General features: G+C 42.9%; 1 protein-coding gene across 1 annotated transcript in view; it reads right to left on the bottom strand.

Moving 5' to 3' along the window:
- The window catches only part of grm7 (glutamate metabotropic receptor 7), a gene marked incomplete at its 3' end in the record, with an annotated part of 221,581 nt that overhangs the window by 141,038 nt on the left and 62,291 nt on the right, over nucleotides 1-18,252 (bottom strand). The window lies entirely within an intron of this gene.

Below are 18,252 nucleotides of genomic sequence, written 5' to 3'. Positions count from 1 at the left end.
ATCTATTAATATTCTATTGCAAACTTAAGGTACTTAAATTCTGTCGCGGAGGACGTAAATATTTAAACTTTGGATTGCGATGCCGTCTACCGTTACCGTTGCTGGTGTCTCTACCGACCCCCCCCCCCCCCCCCCCCCCAATGATACCGCCCTGCTCTGGTCCACCGGTCTACTGTCTGACGTATTCCCCCTGAATGCAACACACGAGGCGGAGTGTTGCTGCGGAGTAAATCTGCCCTGAATCGGTGAACAATGACCAAAAACCATTAAAAAAAAGCCAGGGAAACGTAAACATTTATAATATTTAGAAGGGGAAAAAAAGACTGTAATATATTTATTAATATATATCTACTTGAGCAGCGCTGTGACTGACAAGTATAGATAAGAAGCATGAATAAGACAAAGTATGGAGGCTAATGAGTAAAAGAATACGTTCTAGCACTGCGACATTATCGAGCTCAACCTGAAGGTTTAGAAATAAAGAGGGAAGTAAATTCAAGAGAGAAACTTTTCTTACTTTTCTTATTTTCTTATTTAAGTTGGCTGATAAACAGACATGTCTTTAAAATATGGCGCTACAGCTTAAAATGATTAAACTGGAAATGGAGTTTTTGGTTCAGGTGAAAAGTAAAGTTTTTCAGAGCCAGTGCTAATATATGTGAGGAGCTGATAACAAATGTGAGAGATGAGAGCGGATTTCCTCCCGTTTGCTGGGAAATGAGCCCGACGTAGCAAAGAGCCGATGTGTTCGTGGTAATTACACAAAATGTGTGAGAGGTCAGGGATTATTTGATCTCTGTCCATCAAGGTCTTCACTAATGGACAGTCAAAATTAAACTCCTTCCCTCAGGAAACTCTCTGAGAAACTCTTAAATTTGCAACCCCCCCCCCCCCCCCAAGATAGTTCCTCCAATTACCCTTTGATCTGCTGGGAGTGGAGATGCACTCACACTCACACTGTGTCTGGGTAAAAAGTGTGACGTATGCAGGAGAGTGTTGCTCCGTCTGTGGAGAAGGTTAAACACTCGCAGAGAGGTTCCTGTCAATCCTCCGCGTATTACACACGGCTAATTATTATTATTGTTGTTTTATTATTAACTCAATTGGATTTTGGGAATACCATTTGCAGCACAAACACCTTTTCTTTCACATAATCAGCAGCTTATTTCTTTGTCCTTGTTTTTCTTCATTTTCGGAGTTTAACAGAACCTCATTTACTTTAAACTGCGGTGATTAGCGTCCTCTTACAGCATAACAGGTTTTGAATGCAGGAGGGACATAAAATATATTTTAAACCAATCTGATCCTATGAAACAGTTCAGGTATTTTTGCTCAGCGTGATGTTTGTGTTTTACCGTATACTTCCTCTTCACACCGTCTCATCTATAAATCAGACTTCAGAGGTCTGTTAGGGACAACCGACAAAACTCTTTTGAAATCAAACATTTTATGTCTCCTGCAGACTTGTGCACTCATACACACAAACATATCGACACGTATGTGGAAAATATATATTAGGTATCAAAGTTACAAACCCTCAGATGAATCCTCTCGGGTATAGGTCCAACAGTTTCACTACAATCACCACCTCATGGTTGTATGTCTCCACCGACCAGTCAAGTTGCAGTTAACATCCATGTCCGTCCATAAATGTCATCACTTTATCATTTGATCCTTTTTACACATTTGGGTGAAACTGAACTCATTTGCATATCAATTCTTGAGTTTAACCTTGAGTCCAACTTATGAGACATCATGTTAACGCGGATGGAACACACACAGTGTATAAGAAGTGGACGTAGTCATCGTTTGGTTTGTGGACTGCTGCTTTGAAGCCTCGATTTTGACGATCTGGCCGTTGCCATTTTGTTTTTTTTGCATCCAATGAACTGAAGTTACCATATTTGTAATGTTGAGGAGTGACGTAGTGACGCTCTGATACAGCTCTGGTGGCGGCAGCGACCTGTCAATCACAGTAAGCCCCGCCCTAAAGCATCCCCTGCTTTATGGTCTGTTTGACTCTAAATGGACCATCATTTACTAAATGAACATCATGCTGTATTGAAGAAGACTTGAAACTAGAGATTGAGACCATAAACTCATGTTTACAATGTTTACTGAGGTAATAAATCAAGAGAGAAGTAGAGTCATTTTCTCATAGACTTCTATACAACCAGAGGAGTCGCCCCCTGGTGGACACTAGAGAGAACGCACGTTTTAAAACACCTCATGGGTTTACTCGGCAGGTCCACCTGGTATGGACCAACATGATCTCATGGGAAGGCATAAAAAAAGAAAGGTCAGGTGTATAAAGTGAGATGAGAAACAGTTGCTGTAAGAGGTCTTTGCTGCTTTAGTGGCTGTGTCCTTGAAACGTATAGCTGGAATGTGTTGACTCCAGGTGTCACAAAGGCCACCTCATCTGGCCGGCAGCAATAGATGCTGCGTCGTGCCCACACACACAGTCACAAGAACACAAAGGGACTGTTGCACAAACCTCGCAGAGCACAGCGGAGAGCAGGCAAGCACATGAATATGCAGATGTGACACACACACACACACACACAATGTGGGTTAGTTTTTTGTTGAATCTGAGGTGGAGGCCTACAGCATGAAAACCTCAGGGAACCATAAACACTTTCAACCTGCTGCTCCTGCTTTACTCTGCACCATTCTCCTCTCCACACACACACACGCACACACACACACACACACACACACACACACACACACACACTTTCTAAGGAATCTTTCCTCCCAGAGAGAGCGAGAAGACGTCTAAGAGTGTCACTAAGAGAGGGAGTGTAAGAAGGACATGATTTACATGCTGCTGTAGTTTTGGAACAAAATATGCAACTCACTCTCGGCCCATGAACAGCCCAATGTACTTCATGCATGGATGGATTACAGAGTCTACCAGGCTCAGGGGCCCAAAGTGCCCCCCCTTCTGTGGCCTTTAACTACAAAATGTCACCAAAAGAGATACATGCCAAACAGTAAGAGATTTAAAATGACCACAGAGACAAAAACAGACTACAAAGGAAAACAAAATGACTACAAAGACACACAAAACAGTGACAACAAAAGAGACACAAACCAACTATAAAGCGACTCAAAGACACACGAATTGACCACAAAAAGATACAAAATGACCACAAAAAGATACAAAATGACCACAAAAACACAAAACAACTACAAAGAGACTCAAAATTACCACAAAGAGACACAAAATTACCACAAAGAGACACAAAATTGACTCTCAAAGCATTTCTCTGTCACTTCCGCTCGCACAGGCGATCCTCTCAAAAGGTAATCTTTTCTCAGGGCTCTCTGTCAGCGCTCCACCGACAGTCAGCCGTCTAAGTCTCACCAGGTGGATCGTGTAGATAGTTTACGCCAGCCAAATTTGGGCTGGCATCTCCACCACCTTCACCTTCCAAAATAGAAATTCAGGGGACGAAAGTCATTCTATTTATCATCTCAGCAGAAACGCCGGTAGCCAGAGGTTTCCAAACTCTGAGGCGAGAGATGGAAGGTGAAGATACTGTGTGAGGGTGAAAGAGACGGGAGTATGCAGGAAGTTCGTTTTTGGAGTTTGGCTGCTGATTTGACCGCTCACCGACACGGTCAGCAGTTGGAGCTGCAGCGGTCACACAAAAGCAGAAACATTGTGTTTCATGCACTGGTTTATTTTTCTATAGATTTTGTTCTATTTTGCTTCTACAACACATCTTTTTTCAGACTAGTGGAAAGAAAACATCCAAAACACACATTTCTGTGTTTCTCTTCCTACTTTGGTCCTTTTGCGTCTGTAGATTTCTCCTGAATTCAAATTTAAACATTATTTTCCACATTATTTCCTTATTGTAAGTAATCAACTGGGGAGAATTCATGGCCATATCTATGAGTTAAAATGTTCACGTTCTCCGAACCAGGCGGATGTTTTAAAAGCTGCATTCTCTCTAGTGTCCACCAGGGGGCGACTCCTCTGGTTGTATAGAAGTCTATGAGGAAATGACTCTACTTCTCTCTTGATTTATTCCCTCAGTAAACATTGTAAACATGAGTTTATGGTCTCAATCTCTAGTTTCAAGTCTTCTTCAATACAGCATGATGTTCATTTAGTAAATGATGGTCCATTTAGAGTCAAACAGACCATAAACAGGGGATGCTTTAGGGGCGGGGCTACACAGTGATTGACAGGTCTCTACCAGAGACGTATACGGCGTCTCTACGTCAGTCCAGATATGGTCACTCACTTCCTGTTCACTGGTCGCAACAGACAACATGGCGACGACCATATTTCAAGATGGCGACGGCAAAATTGCGGAACTCAAGGCTTCAAAACGGCAGTCCACAAACCAATGAGTGACATCACGATGACTATGTCCACTTCTTATATACAGTCTTTGGTTTGAACACAGACATGAAACACATATTGATGTCATTCCATGTGACTATCACTTCCCGCTCACATCATTAACTCTGACGTCCATCCGGAAGAAACGTTTTCTTCTGCATCAAAGTTATTCAGTGACAGTTGTGCACCTATCCATGGGTACACTGCCATTCCCCCAATCAGGAGTAAGGCAATGAATTGCATCTGCAGTGACGGAGGCCCCGATGATGCAGCTCTCTTTTAGTGCTCTTAAACATGTCGATGTTGCCTCCTGGTGACGGACAGCAAGAACAGCTCGATCGCAGTCACTGGAGGCGTTCTCATCGCCGCGTGTCTCACTCTGACGGCGGAGAAGAGAAATGGAATGAAGGAAATATAAAAGAGGCCTAACGTAAAGAAAGAAAGGTTGACTGGATCATTAAAGAGGAGGATGAATCCACATTTTCGAGAGGGTCAATTCGTCCACCTGCGTACGGTGAAATCCACTAAGTAAACTCAAATTACAGGCTAGCAGTGACACAAACGACAAGCCCGAAAGGAGGAAAAGGAAAGAAAATAGGAGCCAGTAAAGGTGCTTAAAGCTAGGAGGCCTTTCATCCAACGTGATCCGAAACCTGAGCGATGAAGTGATGATTCATGGCTTTCTCTTCAGGAGGCAGAGAGTCGTCCAAGTGTACTTGTTCTGTACTAACGTTTGCCTATTCCATCCAGTTGACATGCTTTGATATATAAAGTCATCTCTTTTCTGGGTATTATTTGATATCCATTTGGAAGCACCAGGCGTGTGAATCCTCTCTCGCTCTCTACCTGCCTGGAGTCTATTAAACTGAAAAATCATCCAAAGCTTGAAACCTCCACCGTTGCCTGCAGGAGAGGGGGGTTCACAAAATCCCCGGTGAGATTGCACAGCACACCGGTTGTCCCTGGGACGGCTGAGGGGACCGCGGTGGTCGTCACTGTGGAAGCCCACATGGTGAGACCACAGGGGGGGGTATCCCCTCCACTTTTTACTGAACCGCCACTCTCAGCAGAAAACAGACGACATGTTCGCAGCTCGGAGCCTCGAGGTCAATCGGCGACAAAAAGCGAGGAAATGGAATAAGAGGAGCTCTCCATGTGTTAGCGTGCTGCTCAGCTTTAAAACTAGTTTGCTGTTATGCTTCGTGTCGTGCACAAGACCCCCAGAATGACGTTGCAGTGGTAACCTTTTCAGGAAAGAACAGAGCTTCTTACATAAACCATCACATTACAAACAAAGAACTCTGTATGTGGATTATTCCTACCGAAAGCACAACAAGTTACTTCATTATTTTCCTCACAGAAGAAGCATATAGCACTGACATCATCACTTAACGAGCAATAAGAATGAAACAGACTTCCAATTCCCAATCTCATTAAATAAATCACATCAACAAACTAACGCCTTCGCTCTGAAGGCCGTTACGCACTGGTGGCACTTTCTGGTAAATGAGCTTGTATTGCGCTGTTCTAGGCTTCGGACCACTCAAAGTGCTTTAACACTACATGTCATCATTCACCCATTCACACGCTGATGGCAGGAGCTACCATGCAAGCTGCCACCTGCCCATCAGGACTCCAACTAGCCATTCGTACAACATTCACACACCCAAGGCACAGCCGGCGGGAGCAATTTGAGTATCTTGCCCAAGGACACATCGACATGGACTGGCGGAGCCGGGGATTGAACTGCCGATCCTCTGCTTGAAGGACGACCGAGAGTCTAGGAGATTTTACGATGAAGCGTATAGCACTTAGACAATAATTTAATGATCCTCAACCTCTCAAAATAAATCACATCGACAAACAAAAGCTTTCTCTCTTGAGTCCGTTACACACTGGGGCCGGGGTTTTTTAGGGTCAATACATATACAGAACAAACTTTAATTTAAAAACAGGTGTTGCAGCTGTTGCAAATTCAACAGCAAAAGCTTCCCTTACACATGAGGCACAAGTTGCACTGATATCAATTTTACCAACAGTCGAATAATTCTCTCAACCATGACCACCTTCGTTAGCTACCTTTCACAAAAGACTAATGCCGACTTTCACTCCTCTATAACTTAATCTGACCTCACCGCATCTCAAACTGTTGCTCTGTGAGGATTCCTGCAGGAATCAGTTAACTAAAAACATCTTCATTAGACCGAATTCATTGACGCTTCAAGAGGAGAGTCATGCCGAGGTGCAAAGGCAGCCAGCTCGTCCACTCAGCACTAAAGTGATTTGATGAATTGCACTTCGTTTTAAATTAGAAGCGCATGGCAAAGACTTTTAATTAGTAGCTAGTGAGGCTTTGTGAAAGCTGCAGAGGTGTCGAGCAAATCCCAAACCCTGTGACTTTCAGCTGGTCAACAGGTCGGCCGGATCATGTGTCCTCAGCTTTGCCTTGAGCTTCACTTTAATTATGTGATTTGATAATTACATAGAGCTTGATCCTGATTGCATGAAATGCGACTTTGATTATTTAATGTACCTAAACAGGAAAGATCAGCGGTCAGAGCAGAGGGCAAAAAAGAAGTGGAAGGAGTTCTCCTCCCAACAATTAGCGACTCTACAATATGACTCGAGATTACAGGTTTTATTGCTCCAGAATCACCGGCTCCCTCATGAGTCTCCCCCTTGATATCAGTTCTTTATTCCAGGCGGCAAGCTCCGGTTTTGCCGAGTGAAGCCGATGTAGAAGTACTTGTATTCTCTCTAGTGTCCACCAGGGGGCGACTCCTCTGGTTGTATAGAAGTCTATGAGAAAATGACTCTACTTCTCTCTTGATTTATTACCTCAGTAAACATTGTAAACATGAGTTTATGGTCTCAATCTCTAGTTTCAAGTCTTCTTCAATACAGCAGGATGTTCATTTAGTAAATGATGGTCCATTTAGAGTCAAACAGACCATAAAGCAGAGGATGCTTTAGGGGCGGGGCTACACAGTGATTGACAGGTCGCTACCATAGACGTATACAGTGTCTCTACATCACTCCTCCTCATTCCAAATATGGTAACTTCTAGTCATTGGTTGCGGAAAAAATAAACATGGCGACAGCTGTAGTCCAAGATGGCAACGGCAAAAACGGCAAACTCGCAGCTTCAAAACGACCACAAACCAATGGGTGAGGTCACAATGACTACACAGCAAATTCCCCAGTGTCAAATATGCAGTGTCATAGTACATTGACTCTTTCAGAGTTATTACAACAATGGCAAGAGTAATTACTACCAATTTATCGGCCAGTGTTGGTGAAAATAATCAGAGTTAAACTTCTCAGTGTCAAATATACAGTGTCAATGTACATTGACTATTTCAGAGTTATTACAACAACAGCAAGAGTAAATCGCTCCCCAGTGTTGATGTCATTGTTCACTGCTGTAGTGTACTCTGGAAAGAACTCTGAACTCTGGAAAGCTCCTCCCACCTCCTTCTCCTTTCAAACGGATCATGAGCTTCGCCCCGCCATTTTGCACTTCTCGACAGACTGTGGTAAGTTTCTCTAAATCACTTAAGAAACCAAATTTTGGCATTTCAGCAAAAAAGAATAATTAGAATAACTTAATATTGTTGTTCAACATAGACTCCAGTTGTTTTTGTGTCTTGAAATACCGAATAGCAGAGGGCTAACCTGACCGAGTTGAAAGCTAACGTTAGCTCAAATGTGCTCGCACATTAAGTTAGCTAGGCTAACTAGCTAACATCAAACTCCACAATGTGGGCAAGAGAGGTCAATGTGAAGGATTGACAGTGTTGTATTGTTTTCAATGTCCATAGATGACAGTAAATAGCAAATACTGCGTGTGTGGGGAGTTGTGATATTATCCGTGACAAACCTTCCCTTTTGAGTGCATGGGCACTCCTACAAGGATTCACTTTAAAGCCAATTAGATTAAATTAATAGTTTATTTTCTGTCTATTGCTGTCTAATTACATTCAGTCGTTTTTAATGTGTTTGACAAAAGCTAGTTAGTGTTAAATTTAACTTCAGTGTTGTCTCAGAATGAATTGTGATGTGGGTCATAATGCCATTTCACTTTTTCTGTTTTTACAGATGCCATGTGATTAAAACAAAAATCATCGTTTCACAGTTGGAAAAATCTGCGTTGGCCAAGAAACCTGGTGGAGACGATATTGTCAAGGAACACAACCGGACGAAAGGTGACTGAAACTCTGAGGTAATTTAGATGTCTCTTCTTCATGCACATCTGTTCTTCTACGCTTGTGGGAAAAATATATATATATATTTATTTTAGGGCTGTACTCAACTCAGAACTTTGTCTGTCAAATTGGATTTGGCTGTTCAATACGAAGAATTGTTTGTTTGTACAATTTTTGCCAGCAAGACTTGAGTCATTCGTATTTTCCGAAGGATGATTTGTCTGCATTTACTGTGGTTAAAATAGTTATTGTTATTCAACTTATACACATCTTTCTATCATCTGCCAAGATACCAATAGATTCCAACCAAGACCTTTACAATAGAGCCATGAGGGCTGTCACTTTAAAATATTGTATCTGTAACTATATGTTTTAATACCAAATTTGAGTGCAGTTAGATTTACACACTGTTTTTCACACCATGAGCAGAGAAATTGAAATAAAAGGTAGAAATCTGTGAATCTCTCCTTTAAAAATGTAATTCGAACACCTGCTGGTAGATTGCAGATGATAGCGAAGTTTGTTCTATAGGGTGAAAATAGCTTGAATTGTTCTCTGTATATCCTCTAAATGCACTGTAAACACACATATTTCAATGTTTACAGACATTGTTAAGATTGTACTATTCTAAATATACCGTGTCTTTTAAGAACAATGTTTTTTTTCCATCTTTGAAACTGAAAGTGAGGTTTAATTAATTGTTGCACAATGTAGCACAAATGGGAGTTATACTGTTAATGAAAAATTGTATGCAAACTAAATGTTTTTATTTTTAATAAATTGTTATTAAGATATGATATAATGGTGTTTGTTGTTTTTTCTCCTGCAAACATTTTTTGTTTTATTGTTTGAAGTGTTAGCTGGACATGGTCAAGTAGAACATGTAAAACTCTTAAAGTGTTCTGTTGAAGAGTTAAAACAGAGTAAATTGAAAATAAGGTGTTGGGTAAGAATTACGCTAAGGGAGTAAATACAAGAGGAAATATGTTTTAACACTGGCAGGAGTCAGTTCAAAATCAACACTGTATTTGGAGTAATTTCTTAATCAACACTTAGTGTCAAGTAGGTTTAACACTCATGAAGAGTAACTTATTTAGAGTTAATTTTGATTAACACTCAAAAAGACCTAGTGTCAAATTGCAATAACACTAAGAGTGTTATTTACATCATAGTGTCAAATTTGAGTAACACTTCTCAGTGTAGTGTAGTGTAAAATATTAACTCTAACCAGTGTTAAATTGACTCTAAAAATGTAACACTATGTCCAGTGTTACTTTAACACTCTGTAGATAGGGACCATATGTTCACTGAATCAGTGTTAAAATGTACTCTTTAAGTGTTGCATTGACACTGTCGATTTTACTGTGTACGACCACTTATTATATACAGTAGCTTTGTCAGCGGCCGCCCTTGCAACAACTTTTACATTTAGAAATCCCCAGACATTCGGTAGCTTGAGATCTCCGATCGTCTATTATCGCAAGACTAAATGTTCTGATGTTGAATCCAAAACCAGGAGAAGAAACAGACAAATAAATACAAATACAATTGAGTGACATGAGGAATAAAAAAAGGAGGTGTGGGCTTGAAGGCCAAAGTTTGGCCGCGATCCAAGCCCTCCACCCTCTGAACCCCTTTGATAGATTAGACTCATAAGCGGCTCGGTCGTCCCTCTTCCTCTCTCATACCGGCCTGCTGGCATCACTCTTTCTTCCCCTGGACACGGAAAGGTCAGCACCTTGACAGCTCCAATAAAACACAACCTGCGCCACAATGTGACAATGGCTAAACCCCCGCATTGATCCGAGACACAGAGAGAGCCAGAACGAGAGAGAGGGTGTGTGGGGGAGTAAGGGGGAGGGGGGGGGGCAGTCTGAGAGAAGCAAAACATGACCCGAGCTGCAAGGTGACAGCGGCCAAAGCCGCATTGATCCGAGACAGATGGCAATAGAAGGGGGGGAGGAGGAGAGGGAAGCGAGAGACACCGGAGACAGAGGGATTGACGGCGAAACAGAAGGAAACGCGGGGATGGAGGAACAGGAGAAAGCATGTAGGAGTGAGAGCGAGGAATGACAATGCGACGGAGGGATCCATAATTGATTTTGAGGGCCCAGAAGCTTCTCCGTGCCTGAGTGGAATAAGAAAGTAGACAAAGTCGTTCAGAAAGAGAGAAACAGCCCGGGTGGCTCCGGCATGCACCGGACACGCTTATTGACATTTCCGTGTGACATTTGCGCGGCCCTTCAATGGCAGAGGACTCGCAGTTTATTGACCTTCTGCCGAACGCCGCTGTCTATTAAATGAGTGTGTTTGTCGCTGTGATTTGTGACAGCCGGTATTGGTTGTGGCCTGTGGCCTTTTCGGCCCACTTTGTCACGCCGGAAGTGTTTGTCAGAGGGGTCGGAGCTCAGGGTCAGCGGTGTGGGTGCAAAACAGGTGGAAGGTTGACGGTTTCATAAACCTTTATACGACGCTGTGACGTAGGAAATGAGTCCTTTTATAACTGGAAGGTGTCTATCGAGGAAGAACACATTTCAAATAACACTCCTTCCAACAGTTTTACTACCTTTTTAACATCACAACACAACCCTAACCATAGCAACAGTGCTTCTGCTTGGTGCTGCACTAGGAGAGAAGCGCTCACTGCGAGGGATGAACCTGTAGACACAAAGAGTACACAGTCAAGCTGTTCTTTCATACATTACATTACCGTCATTTAGCAGACGCTTTTATCCAAAGCTACTTACAATAAGTGTATTCAACATAGACATTCAAGAGAACTACTAGTCACCAGAAGTCATAAGTGCATCTCCTTTTTTAAACAAGCATCTAAGAGCATAAACCAGAGCAAACGTACAGCGTAGAAACAAACAAATGTGCAACAAACCAGTATGAATACAATAAGTGCTGAGTGGAAGGCTGAGGGCAGCACTTCTTGAAGAGGTGAGTTTTCAGCCTGATGAAAGATGGGCAGTGACTCCGCTGTCCTGACGTCAGTGGGGAGTTTATTCCACCATTGTGGGGCCAGGACAGAGAAAAGCCGCGACCGCAGGGACCTCTGAGCGACGGGGCAACCGTCAACTTTCAAGACAACTTTTTGGGCCCCCAGAGTTTCCTCGTGGTATTATTGTTGGCACGGCGGTCACAGAGAGAACCACATCGCTTGTTTTCCTCAGAGTTTTCTACTTGCAACACATTTAGTTTCAGACCAAAAGCAAGAAATATATTCAAATATATATATTTCTAAAAATGAATCAGTCCACTGCACCTCTGTGTGGAACAGTCTCTCTCTCCCCGCAACCGACCTAACCACCCAGCTTTATGCAAATGATTGAACGATAACGTCCCGATATTCAAATTAGCACATGACTTCATCTTTTTGTGGAAACCAGTTGGCCACACTGCATTTTGTTTTCCACGGTAACTTTGGTTACTTTGGCCATTTCCACTACCGGGGGAGAGTATCTGCAACGGACTTCCATTGAAAGTCTTTGGCAACTGGCAATCAAACCTTCATTTCCCCGGTACAACCAATATAAACACGTCTACTGACACTTAGAGTTACAATATAGCTCCAAAGCCGAAGTGCTTATTCAAGGATTCCCGTATCTTATACTGTATTTGTGTGTGTGTGTGTTTCTAATTACCATGTCGACCACAGTATCTCTCAAACAGGGCAGCACTGAACATTAATGACATTGATCAAACAGTCTGTAAATGCACAGAAGTGTGTGTACACAGCGTGTTACGTCATTACATACACAGCTCTCTCATCACTGCGCCTCCATATCTCTGACGGATCGCTCTGTTCTCTGTTAATTAGCCAGCGGGGCCACATCTGGTCCAGTGTTAGACGAGTGTGATCCCTGAACCAAATGGAGCTGACAGGGCCTACACAGCACATATGGCACCGAGAGCCCGGGCCGGCGCGGATGCGCCGACCGGACGCCACTCAGCGGCGAGTGTGAGTGATTTAACATTGTGTGATGTTTGAATGTGCCGTCGCACAGACACTGGGGTAGTAGTGCAGCTTTTCATCAGAGAATGAATATCTGTGTATGAGTGGATAGAAGATTATAACGACCACGTTGATGAGACATTCTGGGGCTTTCCTCTGGGTTTTAACATGCGTGTTGGGGCGATCGGATCACAAGTGGACAGCGCTAAACACGAGCGCCAACGACCGCCAAGACGCAGAGTGACGATCCGGCCACTCAATCCACTTTGAGAGGCGGTGTGGGACGCATTGGATATATATCGAAAAGGACTCAACACTCGATCGATTGTCAGCCGATTGGCCGATCAGTCTCGGCAAATCCTCAGACAGAAACATCGTGTCCTAATAGCAAGCGTGCGTCCGACTTCCTCGTCGCATAATGTGCCTCAAGTTTAGACTACAGACCACTTAAAATATGGAAACACTTGCTATCTTTCTATGTTTGCACTTTTTAAATAGAAAGCACTGGAAATTAAATACAAAACAACCAACATTAGGTTTTTGGAAGCTATTTACAGCTCAGTGCTGATCTCCCTCCAGCCAGCCGTGTAACGTCACACACACACACACACACACACACACACACACACACACACACACACACACACACACACACACACACACACACACACACACACACACACACACACACACACACACACACACACACACCATCATAGTCGGTGTAGAGGTTTTGATGTAAGCTAAATGATTAGCTGTGTGGTCATTTATTTTATTTTCCCTTTTAATTCTGTGAAAGTCAAACATGTTACATCAAATTTATTTTGGTGGGATTGAGAGAAATGTAATTAGTCAATGTTTTATTACAAACATACAAATTAATTGCAATATTCCATGAAAGGAATGTGACAAAAATATTTTTTGTTCGCCGTCAAGATCTTGGTATGAAAGAAAATGGTAATCTGCAGCTCCGTTCGGTGGGGAAAATTGCAATCAGTGCATTTCTATTGTCGGGCGGTTTGGTTTGCTTTTAACGTGCCTCAACACTTAAACTATTAATCAGTCATAACTAGAAATACAGTGACTGAAACACCATGGCCAGCATGCTTTAATGACTGAAAATGTACCGCTTGATATTCTAAAGACATAAAAAAAATTAAGCCGTCTAAAATAAATGAAAGTTATAATCATAGACTGCTGTAAAACCGTGGGAGGCCACATTGATGAAAGGTCATAATTCAAAAGCTTTAAATACTGAATAGAAATTAGTAAATCGTTTGTGATAACAGCAGAAGAGAATACAAAAAAACTGAATTCTCCCTTCGAATATAAAAAACGATCCATGAGTCCAAATCCGGGCCCAGCAGGCTCCAGTAGGTATTCACGTTATTTGACGCCTGTGCTCAAAGGAAATGATAATCCTTCAGGACACACACAGCCACACAGGCAGAGACCTGCTGAGTCCTGCTTCATTTAATCTGTGTGAGTGCACGTGTGTGTTTGGTACGACGTGTAATCCGTGTGAAGCCTCAACTTGGCATTTCAAGTGTTTCATACGCAGATAAAATGAGATTCAAGACACTTTCATTCACACTCATCACATATCTGAATACAATCCATCTTTGATCAGAGTCCAGTCCAGAAGGAGGTGGAGGAGCACCTGAAGAAGAAGAAGAAGAAGAAGAAGAAGAAGAAACCCAGCTGGATGTGTTTTGTATGTCTGTATTGAGTCAACGCTCCCAGTCTGTCTGTGATCTTCACAACAAGGCGGGGAAATACAACCAACAAATCAGTTCCTACAAACACTGTTGATTTCATCCCATGGAGCCGACGTGAAGACTACTTTGGTTCCTCAAACCTCCTCCAGACGTTCCATTGGATGCAACAACAGTTTGTTGTTGTTTTTTTTTAGATTCACAAGCTCTCCGATATGGCCAAGAAACATGAAGCGACTCGACGTAAAGCGAATGGTAGTCGTATGCAAGCTGTGCCAACCATGTCGTATAGCGCACAGAAAAAAGATATAAATGATAAATGATATGGATCACCCCTCATAGGGTGTTTTGTTTGTGTGTGTGTGTGAGAGTGAGTGAGAGAGAGAGAGAGATGGTGGGTGGGGGGAGGAGTAGAAACGTGTCCTAAACACCCTTAATTACAGTGACCCTGCTAGCTCGGGGTACAGCTTTCACCGATTTCATTACAACCTCTCATTTTCTGTGATATTCTCCTCCCCTCTCACTCAGGCAACACACACACACACACACACACACACACACACACACACTCACAGGCAGGGGCTGACATTTTGGCACACAAACGCGCTCATACAGAAATACACACACGTAGGCGCATGCATTCATCAACATGCTGGTTTTTTTCCCAGCCTGCCGACGGACGGGTAAATGAAGCAGAAAGCTACAACCTACTGCACGGTTATACACTCTGAGTCACCGCGTACGGTTGTGTGTGTGTCATTTCATGTGTGTACATTGTTATAGTCGCTATATCTGCACAACGGTGCATCAGCATTCAGATAGACTGTACCAGATGAAGAGTCGGACACCCCCCCCCCCCCCCCCCTCACTTCCTTCATCCTTTTATCCTCCTCACTCCTTTCTCCTCATCCGTCTCCCTCCTCTACTCGTCCGTCTCAGTTTCTTGCTTTTTCTAGTCGGCCTCCTCATCAGCGAGGAACTCATTTAGCAACATACAGCAGGGATGTAACTGGAGCAGAGGGTGACAGCGCTGATCGAATAGGCCAATGAGGTGCAACTGTGTCACATGTACAGAATGTCTGTCCGTATCAGTAACGTGGTAATTAAGATGTTTGCTGTATCTTTCTCAGGCGGCAAACTTTGGTTCTGAAAAGTGACGCCAATGCTTCATGTGTTAAAGCTGCATTCTCTCTACAGACCACCAGGGGGCGACTCCTCTGGTTGTATAGAAGTCTATGAGAAAATGACTACTTCTCTCTTGATTTATTACCTCAGTAAACATTGTAAACATGAGTTTATGGTCTCAATCTCTAGTTTCAAGTCTTCTTCAATACAGCATGATGTTCATTTAGTAAAGTTATACGATGCCTCTTCATTTCACAACAAAAACTTAAAATAAGGTGGCAGCTAGCTGGAGGGAGATTGCAAGAAGGTTGCCTCTTAGTTACATTTTTCTACTTGGGGTTGGTCATATTGTACGTGATTTCCAGTAAATATCACATAAATAACACAATATCACGTAAAGTGCACATGTAGGACAATAGCAGCACGTATATTATACGTAGGTCGACGTGGTTTGTTTACGTAACGTAACAGAAGTGAATTTATCAAATCCAATATTTATTGGATTCAATGTGGACATAAAGCGTCTTATTATAAGTGAATAAAAAGACCACAAACGTCCTGTTAGGTCAATATTTTTCATCATTACGATAAATGATTATATTTTGTTATATTGATCAATTTCAATCCCTTCATGCATTGTTGGCTCTTGCCACTAGGGGGTTCAGTGAGCCCTCTGAACCAACGCAAACTGCGTCACAAAGAAGGGATTTAAAGCGTCTGCCACACAGGAAGCGGTTCATGCTACGCCCAAAATTTAGGCGGTTCACATTTTGCACGACGCAGCGAAAAAGCCATAGAAGCCCCGAGCTACATTAGCTGCTACTAGCGTAACACTTACCTATCCGACCACCCAACTGTCCACAGTCCAGTTGAATTGTGGGCAATGTAGGTGCTAGGTATTGAATAGGAAGGAGAATGTGTACTTCCTGGATCATATCTCACCTCCTCACCTTTGCACACTAATGCAGACCCTGAAATGTATTCTATTACAGTGCTATTTTCTGTCTCAACGCTAAGTGGGCGTGAGCTCCTGAATGTCTGTGTAGGATTATATACATGGCCTATACTTTGTTCTTTGCATAAATCCTAATAATACCACGTTGCACCCACTTGAGGGTCGCCTCAAGTGGGTGCTGCTCGAGGTGTTAGGTAAGTCGCTGTTGACTGATTCATAGAGATGAAATGCAAAACTACACACACACACACACACACACACACAAATGCGCACACACACACACACACACACACACACACACAGATGGCCTCATTTGCAATTATTTTCCCCAATCCATCACTTTATTCCTCGAAGAAGCATATTAGCCGATTTCTGCCCTCTAATATTTGACACTACACACACACCTGCAGACACCAGACACCCAGACACACATACACACACACACACACACACACACACACACACACACACATCCCAGCAGCAGCTCAGTGGCATGCCATTAAATCTGGTCAGGACTCTTTGTGCTTACATAATTCATTAGGAGCACCAAGTCACCGAGTGGTGTAATCCTATTTAATCTGATGTTGTTAATTCATTTGTCCTACATCGCCCTCGATTCTCACCTCGCCGTCTCCTGAAACAGAGAAGAGTGGGGAGGTGTAGCACAGGTGAGGGAGAGGAGGAAAGATGAAAGAGGTGAACGGGGAAGATGAGGACAGAGTTTAAGGGAAAAGGAGAGGAGAGAGGAGGTCGTCAGAGGAGGGATATTGTAGAGGAGAGACGGGGTGAAGGGGCCAAAGCCACTCAAACTTTGAAGTAATGACCCAGCTGCCAATTAAATATGAATGACCTCGCGTAATTCAATGGCACACTTCCAGTTACAATGAACATTTTAATTAAGCCCATTTGGAAAGCTGGGAGGAAGGGGCTCCGACATTATTTTGCTTCAAAGTAATTTGAATTCTAGATTCTAAATGTTGGCTTCGAGCTGCTCGAGGTTTACACTGTGAATTATGGATACTGTGACACTGTAAATCCGGCTGTCCGCATGTAGAATAAGACCATAACAGAATTTTTCACTGCATTGTTTCCTAATCGGATCATTAGGCAGTGAAAATCAATTTCATACAAATGACTGCAAGCTATGCTATAAATTAAACCAACGTCCTCTCAAGACTAGTTTTATTCTCCTCACAGCTCGCTGTTGTTGACATGGAGTGATTACTGAACGGGGCAAACAGGCACAGGAACCAGGGGCCGAAGGGGTTCAGGGGGCCCCTGGGCTTCACCTGTAAAATGGTGCAGAAAGAGACAGAAAACTACTGAGGAGAGACGCAAAATGTCCACAAAGAGACACAAGACAACAACAGACAGATGGCAAATGTCCAAAGAAATGCAAACCGACAACAAAGAGATGCAAAGCAACCCCAGAGAGATTAACAATAACTATGAAGAGACGCAAAATGTCCACAGAGACACAAAACCACCACAAACAGATGCAAAGAAACTGCAGAGAGACGCAAAAGACGGAAAAAATTCAAAACAACCAGCAAACTACCTGCAAAAAAGAGAAGCAAAAACACCAGAAAGAGATGCAAAACCACTACGAGACCCAGAAGCACCACAAAAAGAAGCAAAAAAAACAAAGATATACAAACTACCATAAAGAGATACACAACTGCAACAAATACAATCAAAACTGCAACAAAGAGACGCAGAACAACCACAAACAGACCAAAAACCACTACAAAGAGACACCAAACCACCACCATGTGATCTTGAGGCCTTTTACATTACTGTGCCCAGTATCCACGGTGGCTGATATATTCTCTAATAGACGGCGTTTGACAATAAACGCTGGGACGATTGGGCCTCAAATCTTATCTGATGGGTTCACTGATTTATCGGAGACGGTGTGGAGGCCGTGGCTGAGG

The sequence above is a fragment of the Pholis gunnellus genome (assembly GCF_910591455.1).
Source record: "Pholis gunnellus genome assembly, chromosome: 3".
In the NCBI taxonomy this organism is placed as follows: domain Eukaryota; kingdom Metazoa; phylum Chordata; class Actinopteri; order Perciformes; family Pholidae; genus Pholis; species Pholis gunnellus.
The sequence above is the reverse complement of the archived record's forward strand: the minus strand, read 5'-3'. Positions and strand labels throughout refer to the sequence as shown.